Source organism: Pristiophorus japonicus, chromosome 13 (genome assembly GCF_044704955.1).
Source record: "Pristiophorus japonicus isolate sPriJap1 chromosome 13, sPriJap1.hap1, whole genome shotgun sequence".
Taxonomy (NCBI): Eukaryota; Metazoa; Chordata; class Chondrichthyes; family Pristiophoridae; genus Pristiophorus; species Pristiophorus japonicus.
Window position 1 is genome coordinate 139,622,357 of NC_091989.1, and position 13,700 is coordinate 139,636,056.

Sequence of the window (13,700 nt, forward strand, 5' to 3'; positions counted from 1 at the left end):
TTGGTCAGGGATTGGCAGGGGTGGGGAGAGAGGTTCAGGGCCGGCCACCGGAAGATTGTGGCTGGCCTCAGCATCATTGATGATGGTGGTGGGGGAGGAGGCCTGGGAAGACAATTGGAAGCCTCGTGGTGGGGTGTCTCCAATCATGGGAGGTAGGTTTGGGACAGACCCCAGATCCAGGAGGAAGGTATAAAGCCACTTATCTCCTGGATGCAGCAGTCCCTGCCTGAGTTTAACTCCCGGACTTCACGAATTGAGTGAAACCCATCCACATGCAGTCACATTAAAAATGGAGGTTAACATTTAAATAGATGTTCGGTCACAAGGGGGCAGGGTGGTCACCCATCCCCATTCTGCCTCCAACAAAACCGGAAGTGGACGGGTTGGAGGTGGGATCAGATCAGGAATCCCATTTTTAACAATTTAATTGCCCCACGCTCCAAAGCCACCTGTTTTTTTTTAGGGGAAAATTCCGGCCTAGGTATTTTTCGATCATCCGGTGCTACGCTGTATTCTGTGAGGTGTTAATCATTTCAGCCACACTTCTTGCACTTGTACTCTCATGCGAAGTCAGGGCGCTGGTTGCAGTGCGGGCAGGCACAGCAGGAGGGGCGAAGGAGCAGCAAGAGTTTGTAGAGGGAAGTGACCGGGGCCCAGGAGAGGCGTGAATCTGGGGCCCAGAAGAGGCGAAGGCCCAGGGGCAGCACGGGCCAGCCCACACTGCGATATGTGTGCGCGCTCGGTCTGTGCAGCAGAGCTGGTCTCCAGTTAGTCTTGGGTAACCCTTGCCACTGGACCAAGACCTAGCTCTGTCAAACCCGTGTGGTGGCTGGTGTGCAATGGCCACCACATGTTAAAAAAATCCAAGCACAGGCATCTTCCACCCTCCAAGATGTAGTTCGGGACTTGGAATATTAGGTCTTTCATTGAAACACCTGTGAACTCATCCCTTTTTGGTGTGGAAGCAAGTCATCCTCGCTTCGAGGGACTGCCTATGATGATGATGGTATTCTCATTTATTTAAATACTCTTGGAAGCATTCTATCTGGTCCCGTTGCCCAATGAATATTCAAGCTCTCCATTTTTTTAATAACCATGTCACTACTATTTTCTGTTTTCTCTATGGCTTCAGATATATTACAAACTCCTACAACAACTGAAGAGAGAATTCCATTGTTTTCTACAATTAAAATGTAATAAAAGGAAACTTATTTAACTTGAACTATAGGATACAATTACAAATTAAAAAGCCTCAAGCAAGTTGAGAGAGGAAACAATTTTATTTCCCATAGTGTAACAGTGTTTCCAAACCTTTGAAGGGACAGGACAAGTTGATAAGGTTATTAAAAGCACATAAGAGATCCTTGGCTTCATAAATAGAGACGCATGGCCAGAATTTCCCGGGGGCTCAGCGGGTGGGATTAGTGGCAGGTCGGGTGGGAAAGTGGATTTGTTTGACAGCGGGTCAGGAAACTGCTGTCATCCCACCACAAGCACCTTTCCCAATGTCGGGTCTGTCAGCGCTCAGAAGGCCCGACAGGCAGCGGCAGGCGACCCAATTTATTTCATTATAATGTACTTAACAGACCTTTAACACGCTTTTTACCTTACCTTTTAGCTTTAACTTCATGGCCAGGGGAACCATGTTGTTCAGTGACCACATCTGTCAATCTGAGGCGGGAGTTCAGTGGCCATCGCTCCAGCTGATGAATTAACAGCTTGAAATTTACAGTAAAAGCTCCCACCTGACAGATCACTTTCCTCAGCCACAAGCTGTTCCTCACTGCATTTCCACAACAGATTCAGCATGCTGCAAGTCTTTCCACAAGTCTCCATCCAGTCTCACCTCATTGCCTCTCTCACCCTTGACAGATTGCTTCTGTCATCTGTACTGCGCCTGCCATCTATTCCATCAACATGGGTGCCATTCATACTGTCTCATCTTAGTCCTCAGAATCAGATTACGATGAGCCCCAACATCAGCAGCACCAACAACAACACTAACCTTCTCTGCAATCATCTGATGTTGCACAGGGCATCAGCACCCCATCACATTGCTGCCGAGGAGACCAGGGATGGCTTCACCATGGCCAGATTTACTTCACTTAATGCTGTACACCCTGGCTGCCATATGATGCACCAGGTTGGCACCACCCCTCACTAACACCATAAAGCATCCCTACAATGACCAAGCCATTCCTTTCACACTCATCACCATTGTGGGGGTACCATTATGTCTCACCATTCACTGCAAGTCACTGAGCCACTTCCAAAGGTGCACACAAATCTGTCCAAGGCCGGAAAGTGAAATGAAAGATTTCAATGTTTGATACCACATTAAATGAAACTTTACATGAACATTGGATAAAACACCGAAGTGGCCACCCTTGTGCATTGTTAGTTGGTATGATTGGACTAGGATGAGGGTGAGTGTGAGGGTGGCTAGTGAGATGGGGAAGTGATAATGTAGATAGAGAGGGGTGGGTGGAGGTGCATGGTAAGTTGGTGTGAGTAAGGATGTGCAGGAGTAGGGTAGGGAAGGCAGAGTGATGGGGATGTGATGAGAGGTACAGCAGGATAAGGTTAAGTGTGGCTTTGCAGTAACATTTTGTGATCTACTGAGATCATTGAAAGGTTTGCAGCACTGCAGTCTGGTTCTCCTGACGACATCCCTGCTTGTGCCCTCCTGTGCAATGTGTAACCAGGCTGTTTTGATTCCCTGGGGAAGTCTCTTCCGCCCAAGGGAGGTCCTTGCCCCTCCCTTGCATGCTCTGAATCCCTCCATAAGCATAAGTGGGTGAACCTGGGTGCAGATCTGAACCTAAGTGTAGTGATTGTCGGTGTTTGCAGCACTTCAATGCTGGAGAACACTGACAACACAAATGTCAAAAGAAAGTTGTTCATGGTCCCTTTAAGGAAACCGGCTGATGACGCGACGCCACCAAACCCACTTCCTCTAATTGGCCTGGGAAATGAGCTGGGTGGGCTTAACAGGCCCCATCAACGTAAATTCATTTTAGGCAGTGGGATGGAGCCAGCTGCGGGGCCGTGACCCGCCATCAATATCGCCTGACCTGAACCCGTCGAGGTGAGGAAAATCCTGGCCATAGAGTACAAAACAAGGAAGTTATGCTAAACCTTTATATATCATTGGTTGGGCTTCAGCTGGAGTATTATGTCTGATTCTGAGCATCACATTTTAGGACTTTAGTTATGTGGAGAAACTAGTAAAGCTGGGATTGTTCTCCTTAGAACAGAGAAGGTTAAAGGGAGATTTGATAAAGGTGTTTAAAATTATGAGGGGCTTTGATAGAGTAAATAAGGAGAAACTGTTTTCACTGACAGTAGGGTCAATAACCAGAGGACACAAATTTAAATTAATTTGCAAAAAAAACAGCGATGAGATGAGAAGAATATTTTTTGCACAGCGAGTTGTTATTATCTGGAATGCACTGGCTGAAACAGTGCTGGAACCAGATTCAATAATAACTTTCAAAAGGGAATTGGATATATACTTGAAAAGAAAAAAATTTGCAGGGCTATGCGGAAAGGGCCGGGGAGCGGCACTAACTGGATTGCTCTTTCAAAGAGACGGCATAGGCACGATGGGCCACTTGGTCTCCTTCTGTGCTGTATCATTCTATGAATCTATGAAGAGGCAGGGGCTACGACTCTATGCAGAGGAGTGAGTAATACTGTTTTGCTTATTCCTCTGTACCATTGCTAAAGTGATGATATTTGTAACTTATACGAGAAATGGGATTGATCAGATAGCTCTTTAAAAGAGCCAGCACAGGCACAATGGGCTGAATGACCTCCTTCTGCGCTGTATGATCCATGATCACCTCCATTAAAAATGCTAGATAAATATCAGGTTAAGAACAAGATTGAAATGATAAGGATAAGATATCACATAAATGGTCAAATAGTCCATGGAACAAGATGGTTTCTGTATTGCTGAGAAGCAGAATTTGTTAAGTGCAAATAGCTATAGTTGAATAATGTAGATTATAATGTCAAATTAATATCCTGGGGTTTCACTGGACTATCTTAAGGCATCAAGCAGAAATTTCACAGAGCTTTATCTTGGAAACTTGATCTATAGTTATTCCATGTCTTCAAAGATTGTATAAACTGGGTAGAGTCCTTGAAAGTCAATCTCTACATAATCAGTGGAAGGAATGGGCTTCATGGGCCAGATTGTTTATTTATGTTCCTATTTCTTTAATATTCTTTATCACTCAACCACTTTTAAATATCAAGTTAACTTTATTGATCAGTGCTAAGACATGCGCCTATTTCAATCATTTGTGTTATGGATTTAGCTGCTTCATAACAAAATATAATGAGGCTAGTGATATATGGTAATATAAATGATGAAGTGGCACAGATTTCCATTCATTACGATTAAATTAGCCTTGTGAGATTATGATACATGAGTGAAATGGTACACTGCACCAGTATTTCCACAAAATGTGACGGGAATGAATTACATATATTTTTAGAGACCATTAGTCAGATAGTGAATGAATTTTGATTCAGAATAACAAAGTTGATGATATGTGGCCACTTTTACGTGGAGTGCTTTTTTTAATTGCAGAGTTGTGAAATTACCACATCTGGCCACTAGATGGAGTGTAACCAACTGTAATTAATTTTGCCTCATTTCCTGCTTGCAGAAAAGGTTGAAACCATTTTCTGGTCACGGTAGAATATCTGTCAGGACAAGCTTAAGCCATCCCAGGTAAATATTGTTCAAAAATCTAATATATATTGATAAGGCTTACCCAGTGAATGTTTATATTTTTTGTTACATTAAAGTGTTGTTTCCCAGGGATCTGTTATGGGACCTCAATGTTTTACCAAATCTATGAATGACTTGGATGAAGGAATAGAGGGTTGTATTTCCAAGTTTGTAGATTACATAAAATTAGGAGGGACAGTAAGTAGTGCAGATGGGAGCAGGAAGTTGTAAAGGACATAGTTGGAGTTTAATGTGGGCACATGTGAAGTCATCCACTTTGAACCTAAGAAAGATAAATCGGAGTATTTTCTGCATGGTGCGATACGAGGAGTTGTAGAGGAGCAAAGAGATTTGGAAGTTCAAGTACACAAATCATTTCAAGAAAGTAGACAGGTACAAAAAGTAATCAAAAATGCAAATGGAATGTTGGCCTTTATCCCAAGGGGGCTGGATTACAAGGGAGAGGAAATTGTGCTTCAGTTGTATAGCGTCTTGGTCAGACCCCTTCTGGAATACTTCATTCAGTTGTAGGCACCACACCTCTGGAAGGATATATTGGCCTTGGAGGGGCAGATTCACCAGAATGATACTGGGGTTTAGTGGGCTAAATTATGAGGCCAGGTTGCATAGACTTGGCTTGTATTCTCTTGCGTATAGAAGATTGAGGGGTGATCTGATCGAGGATTGAAATGTTAAAAGGATTCGATAGGGTAACTGCAGAGAAATGATTCCCTTTGATGGGAGGAATTTAAAGTGAGGGGAAATAATCTTAGAATTAGAGCTGGACAATTTTGGAGGGAAATCAGAAAGTACTTTTTCACACAAAGGGTGGTAGCAATCTGAAATTCTCTCCTCTAAAAGACTGAGGATGCTGGGTCAATTGGAGCTTTTAAGACTGAGATCGATACATTTTTATTAGGAAGGGTATCAAGGGATATGGAGCTAAGGTGGGTAAATGGAGTTGAGATACAGATAAGCCACGATCTAATTGAATGGTGGAATAAAGGTACAGCAGTTATCATGGGCGACTTTAATCTACATATTGACTGGGCTAACCAAACTGGTAGCAATGCGGTGGAGGAGGATTTCCTGGAGTGTATTAGGGATGGTTTTCTAGACCAATATGTCGAGGAACCAACTAGAAGGCTGGCCATCCTAGGCTGGGTGATGTGTAATGAGAAAGGACTAATTAACAATCATGTTGTGCGAGGCCCGTTGGGGAAGAGTGACCATAATATGGTAGAATTCTTTATTAAGATGGAAAGTGGCACAGTTAATTCAGAGACTAGGGTCCTGAACTTGGGGAAAGGTAACTTCGATGGTATGAGACGTGAATTGGCTAGAATGGACTGGCGAGTGATACTTAAAGATACTGATGGTGGATAGGCAATGGCAAACCTTTAAAGATCAAATGGATGAACTTCAACAATTGTACATCCCTGTCTGGAGTAAAAATAAAATGGGGAAGGTGACTCAACTGTGGCTAACAAGGGAAATTAAGGATAGTGTTAAATTCAAGCAAGAAGCATATAAATTGGCCAGAAAAAGCAGCAAACCTGAGGACTGGGAGAAATTTTGTAATACAGCAGAGGAGGACAAAGGGTTTAATTAGGAGGGGGAAAATAGAGTATGAGAGGAAGCTTGCTGGGAACATAAAAACTGACTGCAAAAGTTTCTATAGATATGTGAAGAGAAAAAGATTAGTGAAAACAAACATAGGTCCCTTGCAGTCAGACTCAGGTGAATTTATAATGGGGAACAAAGAAAAGGTGGACCAGTTAAACAAATACTTTGGTTCTGTTTTCACGAAGGAAGACACAATAAACCTTCTGTAAATACTAGGGGACCGAGTGTCTAGTGAGAAGGAGGAACTGAAGGATATCCTTATAAACCGGGAAATTATGTTAGGAAAATTGATGGGATTGAAGGCCAATAAATCCCCGGGGCCTGATAGAGTACTTAAGGAAGTGGCCATAGAAATAGTGGATGCATTGGTGATCATTTTCCAACAGTCTATCGACTCTGGATCAGTTCCTATGGACTGGAGGGTAGCTAATATAACACCACTGTTTAAAAAAGGAGGGAGAGAGAAAACGGGTAATTATAGACCGGTTAGCATGACATCAGTTGTGGGGAAAATGTTGGAATCAAGTATTAAAGATGAAATAGCAGCGCATTTGGAAAGCAGTGACAGGATCGGTCCAAGTCAGCATGGATTTATGAAAGGGAAATCATGCTTGACAAATCTTCTGGGATTTTTTGAGGATGTAACTAGTAGAGTGGACAAGGGAGAACCAGTGGATGTGGTGTATTTGGACTTTTAAAAGGCTTTTGACAAGGTCCCACGCAAGAGATTGTTGTGCAAAATCACAGCACATGGTATTGGGGGTAATGTACTGACGTGGATAGAGAACTGGTTGGCAGACAGGAAGCAGAGAGTCGGGATAAACGGGTCCTTTTCAGAATGGCAGGCAGTGACTAGTGGAGTGCCGCAGGGCTCACTGCTGGGACCCCAGCTCTTTACAATTAATGATTTAGATGAAGTAATTGAGTGTAATATTTCCAAGTTTGCAGATGACACTAAACTGGGTGGCGGTGTGAGCTGTGAGGAGGATGCCAAGAGGCTGCAGGGTGACTTCGACAGGTTAGGTGACAGGTTGGGCAAATGCATGGCAGATGCAGGATAATGTGGATAAATGTGAGGTTATCCACTTTGGGGGCAAAAACACGAAGGCAGAATATTATCTGAATGGCAGCAGATTAGGAATGGGGGAGGTGCAACAAGACCTGGCTGTCATGGTTCATCAGTTATTAAAAGTTGGCATGTAGGTACAGCAGGTGGTGAAGAAGGCAAATGGTATGTTGGCCTTCATAGCTAGGGGATTTGAGTATAGGAGCAGGGAGGTCTCACTGTAGTTGTACAGATCTTGGTGAGGCCTCACCTGGAATATTGTGTTCAGTTTTGGTCTCCTAATCTGAGGAAGGACGTTCTTGCTATTGAGGGAGTGCAGTGAAGGTTCACCAGACTGTTTCCCGGGATGGCGAGACTGACATATGAGGAGAGACTGGATCAACTGGGCCTTTATACACTGGAGTTTAGAAGGATGAGAGGGGATCTCATAGAAACTTACAAGATTCTGACGGGACTGGACAGGTTAGATGCGGGAAGAATGTTCTCGATGTTGGGGAAGTCCAGAACCAGGGGACATAGGATAAGGGGTAGGCCATTTAGGACTGAGATGAGGAGAAACTTCTTCACTCAGAGAGTTGTTAACCTGTGGAATTCCCTGCCGCAGAGAGCTGTTGATGCCAGTTCATTGGATATATTCAAGAGGGAGTTAGATATGGCCTTTACGGCTAAAGGGATCAAGGGGTATGGAGAGAACGCAGGAAAGAGGTACTGAGGTGAATGATCAGCCATAACCTTATTGAATGGTGGTGCAGACTCGAAGGGCTGAATGGCCTACTCCTGCTTCTATGTTTCTATGTAACATCCTTGATGGGCTGAATGACTTACTCCGGTTCCTATTAATTCCACCCGATTGACAATGTTAGATGTTAAAATGTGATGGTGAAGCATGTGCTGATAGTTTTTATGATTTCAGAAGAGACCACCATTAAGTTTGTTTTCAGGTCTTTCTACTTTTTATTGTATCCTTTTCATATGTTTAAGAGTTAATAAAACCAAGATGGTTGTGGGAAAAATTATTTTATTCCAGTCTCTCCTCATATGTCAGTCCTGCCATCCCGGGAATCAGTCTGGTGAACCTTCGCTGCACTCCCTCAATACCAATTTGTTTTGAATTGTCAGTTCTCAGTCAAGCTGTAGATCCATCCTCCTTGTTCATTCACACCACATCAAAAGAGCAAGGAGGTTTTGACCCTCTTACCCAGGTATCTGATTAAAGAGCTCCTTTAATTCTGTTGCTAAGTGAAGGAAATATGGGACTTGCATTTGAATGTTGGTAACTGTTGCACAGAGCTAATGCCATATCTTAGCTTTACCTGTTGCTCTTCCTTCGCCAACAGCCATGTTGCTCTGATTCAACAATGTCACTATCTGTACATAATCCTGATTTCAGAAAATTATTCCTGTTGCAACTTGTATTTGTGTAAAGATATTTAAGCTTGTCTTTCAATACCATATCAGTCCCTTTTGATAGGTTCACAAAAGCTCAAATTAAATGGCTATTTGGCTCACGATTGAAAATGGGTGAAAGAGATTCAGCATTCTGATTGGTGAGTGAGAAATCTGAACATTACTCTGTGTTTACTAATGCCACCTTAGATTTCAGTCATAGTACTCTGTGTTCATTCCAAACCATTGCATAGTTTATTGTCTACTTTCAATGATCTATCTACTAATATTGCTTTCGGTTTCAGTACCGACTTCTTTCTCCCTTCATTTTTCAAGTAAGATTTCTGGAGTTACGTTTGCCAACCAGTACAAACAATTTCAGTATCTCACAATTTAAAATATTTCTACTATATCTCTTAATCTTTTCTATTCGAGTGGAAGAAAAAACATCAGAGCCTCTCATTCCTGGTATTATTCTAGGGATTTTTTTTTACTGTAACCTTTTCATGCTCTAATATCTGTGTCCCATAATAGAATGTCTGGAACTGTACGTAATACGCCAACAATGGACTAACCAATTTTTGTCAATTTCTGAACGCAAAACTGTCCCCTGCTCCCTTTAATATCGGAGCCAATTTATCTAAAACCAACCCAGGATAATTGTTTTTAAATGTTTGAAGCTGAAAGAGATTGCTTAAAATGGACACGATGGAAGTAATGGTGATGAAAGTAACTGTGTGAGACTCTAATGAGCTGCCATTCTTGGATGAATGCTGCAATTAAGCCATACTGTGCTGCAGTCTATAATTCTACCTGGAATGATTATTAACTTCCTACTTTTGTTCTTTGTATCTCAACTTGTACTTTCCAATTACATCTGGCATTATCAGCTACTAATTTGCATATTACCTACCTGCAATAGGTAATCTAAATTTCCATTCTGGGAAGAAAGGAGCATGTCTATCATAGCTGAAATAATTCGTCTCAGTTATTTTTTCCACACACTGGTGCATGTAAATAATGTTCAAGCCTTTGTAGAATTTATTCCATTGTAAAGTTTAACAATATTTCTGATAATCTAGGAAAATTATTACTTGCCATTTTATATCTGCTTTGTGGAGAGCAGAAATGTTGGTACAGTAAAATTGTGTACACAAATCAGCTACCTAGTTATCTATATCCTATGTATGTATGTGTATATTCTGCTTTTTCACTACATTTATCAGAATTGATTACTAAAGTCAATTATAGAACGCAATTCACAGATGCGCATGTTTTCAATCAGTTTTAAAGAAGCCCACATATTTCTTGATTGAGGACACCTTGGGGGGGTTAAATCAGACTGGCTTCCATGCGGGGAACCTGATTTACAAAGAAAAATGTGCATGCGTTTCGGGACCCGACCATAAATCGTCCCCCTCCTGCCCTGTACTCTGAAACTCGGCCCCAGTTACTATCAGTGCCTTTGAATTTGGATGTGTTTCCTCCCTTTAAAAAAAAAATGACAGCACTTGTAATTTTATGTATCCCGCTGTAGTTTCCAATAGGTCGTGGAGATTGGAGTCATCGTGACACACACAACTTCATTTTAATTTTGAAGCAGGAAAGCAATGGGGGAGGGAATCTGATTGCTCACAGTCTCTTTGGTTGGATACTTTCATGCTTTTCAGACCGGGAAGCTGCTTTTGGGCGCCTCGTCGTCTACTTGATGACATTAGCTGGCAAGCTCTCGGTGAACGAGCACACACATCAGCTCCCCCTCAAAACTCAATGTTTCCTTCTACGGAAGGTAACTTACCCAGGAACCCCACCCAAAATACCTGGGCGTCACCTTGGACAAGACTCTCACAAGGCTGACAGAAAACGTGGAATCATTTATGAAGTGGTTGGCTGCTGCGATAAGGGACTATCATGTATTTGAGATAGATGAGTTAGTATTGGTTGAATGGTCTTCATCCATACTTATCTTGTGATCTTTTGAATTGCAAACACATTCTCAACAATTTATGCACTTCATTTTTTAATTAGGATTCATATAAAGAGGAATCTGCTCCTTGGAATGCTTTTTAAAGGTATATTTGGTTATTGTCTTGATTTGACATGTATTTTGAGTGGGTTACTTGATCGAGAGCATGTCGTTACAATGAAAAATTGCAGAAATACTAGATTCCTGGACTATCTAATTCTGATTTTATGAATTACATGTGCTGGTTGAGAATGGATGGTAATCAGGAAGGAGTCTTCAGTAGTGCAAACTTGAGTAGGAAAATTACTTCAATGAGTTTTAAGATTAAACTGTCGCACTAGACCCTAAGGTTGTTGACAACTTGCTTGATGCCAACATTGACACATGATGCCATGAAGTATACTGATAAAGGCGACTTTTAAAACCTTACAGAAAGTTTGGAAGCAGATATATCAGGTTGTAAAATTGCATGGTCTTATCACTTTACTATAAGGATATGAACTTATAATTAACCAGAGGGGGTAGTGACTGAGTCTTTCAAAGAAGTCTTGTGTGTAGACATTTGACTCAGGTGGTGAGACAGAGTAAAAATTGAGGACGCAATATAGTGAATTATTTTCAGTGTGTTGAAAAAAGCTAACCATCCTGATTTGACCACACCGCACGCCCATTGTGCAGGGCAGTCGTTAGTCTTCAACACTCGGCAGATGGTCTGATAGTCACAAAATCATAGAAATGTATGGCACAGAAGGAGGCCATTCAGCCCATCGTGTCTCTGCCAGCTGCAGAAAAAGCTATCCAGCCTAATCCCACTTTCCAGCTCTTGGTCCATAGCCTGCAGGTTACAGCACTTCACGTACACATCTAACAACTTTTTTAGTGTGATGAGGGTTTCTGCCTCTACCACCCTTTCAGGCAGTGATTTCCAGACCTCCACCAACCTCTGGGTGAAAAATGTTCTCCTCAACTCCCTTCTAATCCTGCTACCAATTCATTTAAATCTATGCCCCCTGGTTATTGACTTCTCTGCTAAGGGAAATAGATCCTTCCTATCTGCCCTATCTCGGCCCTCATAATTTTAGCTACTGCAATCAAGTCTCTCCTCAGCCTCCTCTGCTCCAAATAAAATAACCCCAGCCTATCCAATCTTTCCTCATATCTAAAATTCTCCAGTCCTGGCAACATCTCGTAAATCTCCTCTGTACCCTCTCTAGTACAATCACATCTTTCTTGTAATGCGATAACCAGTACTCTAGCTGTGGCCTAACTAATGTTTTATACAGTTCTAGCATAACCGCTCTGTTCTTATAATCTATGCCTCGGCTAATAAAGGAAAGTATCCCTTCTTAACCGCCTTATCCACCTGTCCTGCTACCTTCAGGGATCTGTGGACATGCACTGCAAGGTTCCGCTACACTTCTCAGTGTCCTACCATTTATTGTGTATTCCCTTGCCTTGTTACCACTCCCCACATGTATTACCTCATTCTTCTCTGGATTGAATTCCATTTGCCCCATTTCTGCCCACCTGACCAGACCATTGATATCTTCCTGCAGTTGAAAGCTTTTGTCCTCATTATCAACCACAAGGCCAATTTTTGTATCGTCTATAAATTTCTTTATCATGCCCCCATCATTGAAGTCTAAACCATTGATACATATCACAAAAAGCAAGGGACCTAGTACTGAGCCTTGCGGAACCCCACTGCAAACAGCCTTCCAGTTACAAAAACTCCCCTCAACCATTACCCTTTGCTTCCTGCCACTGAGTTAATTTTGGATCCAACTTGCCACCTTGGATCCCCATGGTCTTTTACTTTTCGTGACCAGTCTGCCATGTGGGACCTTATCAAAAACCTTGCTAAAATCCATATACACTGTAGCAAATGTACTACCCTCATCGACCCTCCTTGTTATCTCCTCAAAAAATTTAATCAAGTTTGTCAGACACGACCTTCCCTTAACAAATCCATCCTGACTGTCCTTGATTAATCTGTGCTTTTCTAAATGACAATTAATACTGTCCCTCAGAATTTGTTCCAATAATTTTTCCACCATTGAGGTTAGGCTGACTGGCCTATAATTACTTGATCTGTCCCTTTCTCCCTTTTTAAACAAAGATACAATGTTAGCAGTCCTCCAGTCCTCCGGCACCACATCTGTAGCCAGAGCGGACTGGAAAATAATGGTCAGACCCTCCGCTATTTCCTCCTTTGCTTCTCGTAGCAGCTTGGGATACATTTCATCCAGGCCTGGGGATTTATTTACTTTCAAAGCTGCTAAACCCCTTAATATTTCCTCTTTCACTATGTTTAATATTTCACACACCTCCTCATTAAATACAATGCCTGCATCGTCCCTCCCTTCTGTGTAGACGCAAAGAATTCATTAAGAAACATACCCATGTATTCCACCTCCACACACAGGTTACCGTTTTGGTCTCTAATAGGCCGTACTCTTTCCTTAGCTATCCTCTTGCTTTTTTTGTATTTCTAAAACATCTTTGGGTTTTCCTTGATTTTACTTGCCAATATCTTTTTCCCTTTCTGGCTCTGAACAGCCAGCGCTAAAATGCACAGATGCAGGCAGCAAGCTTTTGAAATAATGTGCTGCAAGGCAATTGGGCAGCAAAAGACTGAGATAGGGAAAGGTCAGAGGGGAGAGTGAAAATGCGACAAGCAGTAGGATTAGAAGAACGGATGGGGTCAGAAGGTGAAGTGGAGGGCTGCTGGCATCCAAGAGTTGTTGAAGCTTGAAACTATCTTTTTTAAGTCACGTAAGACAGCTCACTGATGTAGAGAAGCATTGTGTGTTTTTTATTTTGTACTATTACAAGGCGCACTGTTTGAATTAAGTCTGTCTGCTTAGAACTGATGTTTGGTACATTCCCCTCACTATGACATAAAACAGCTT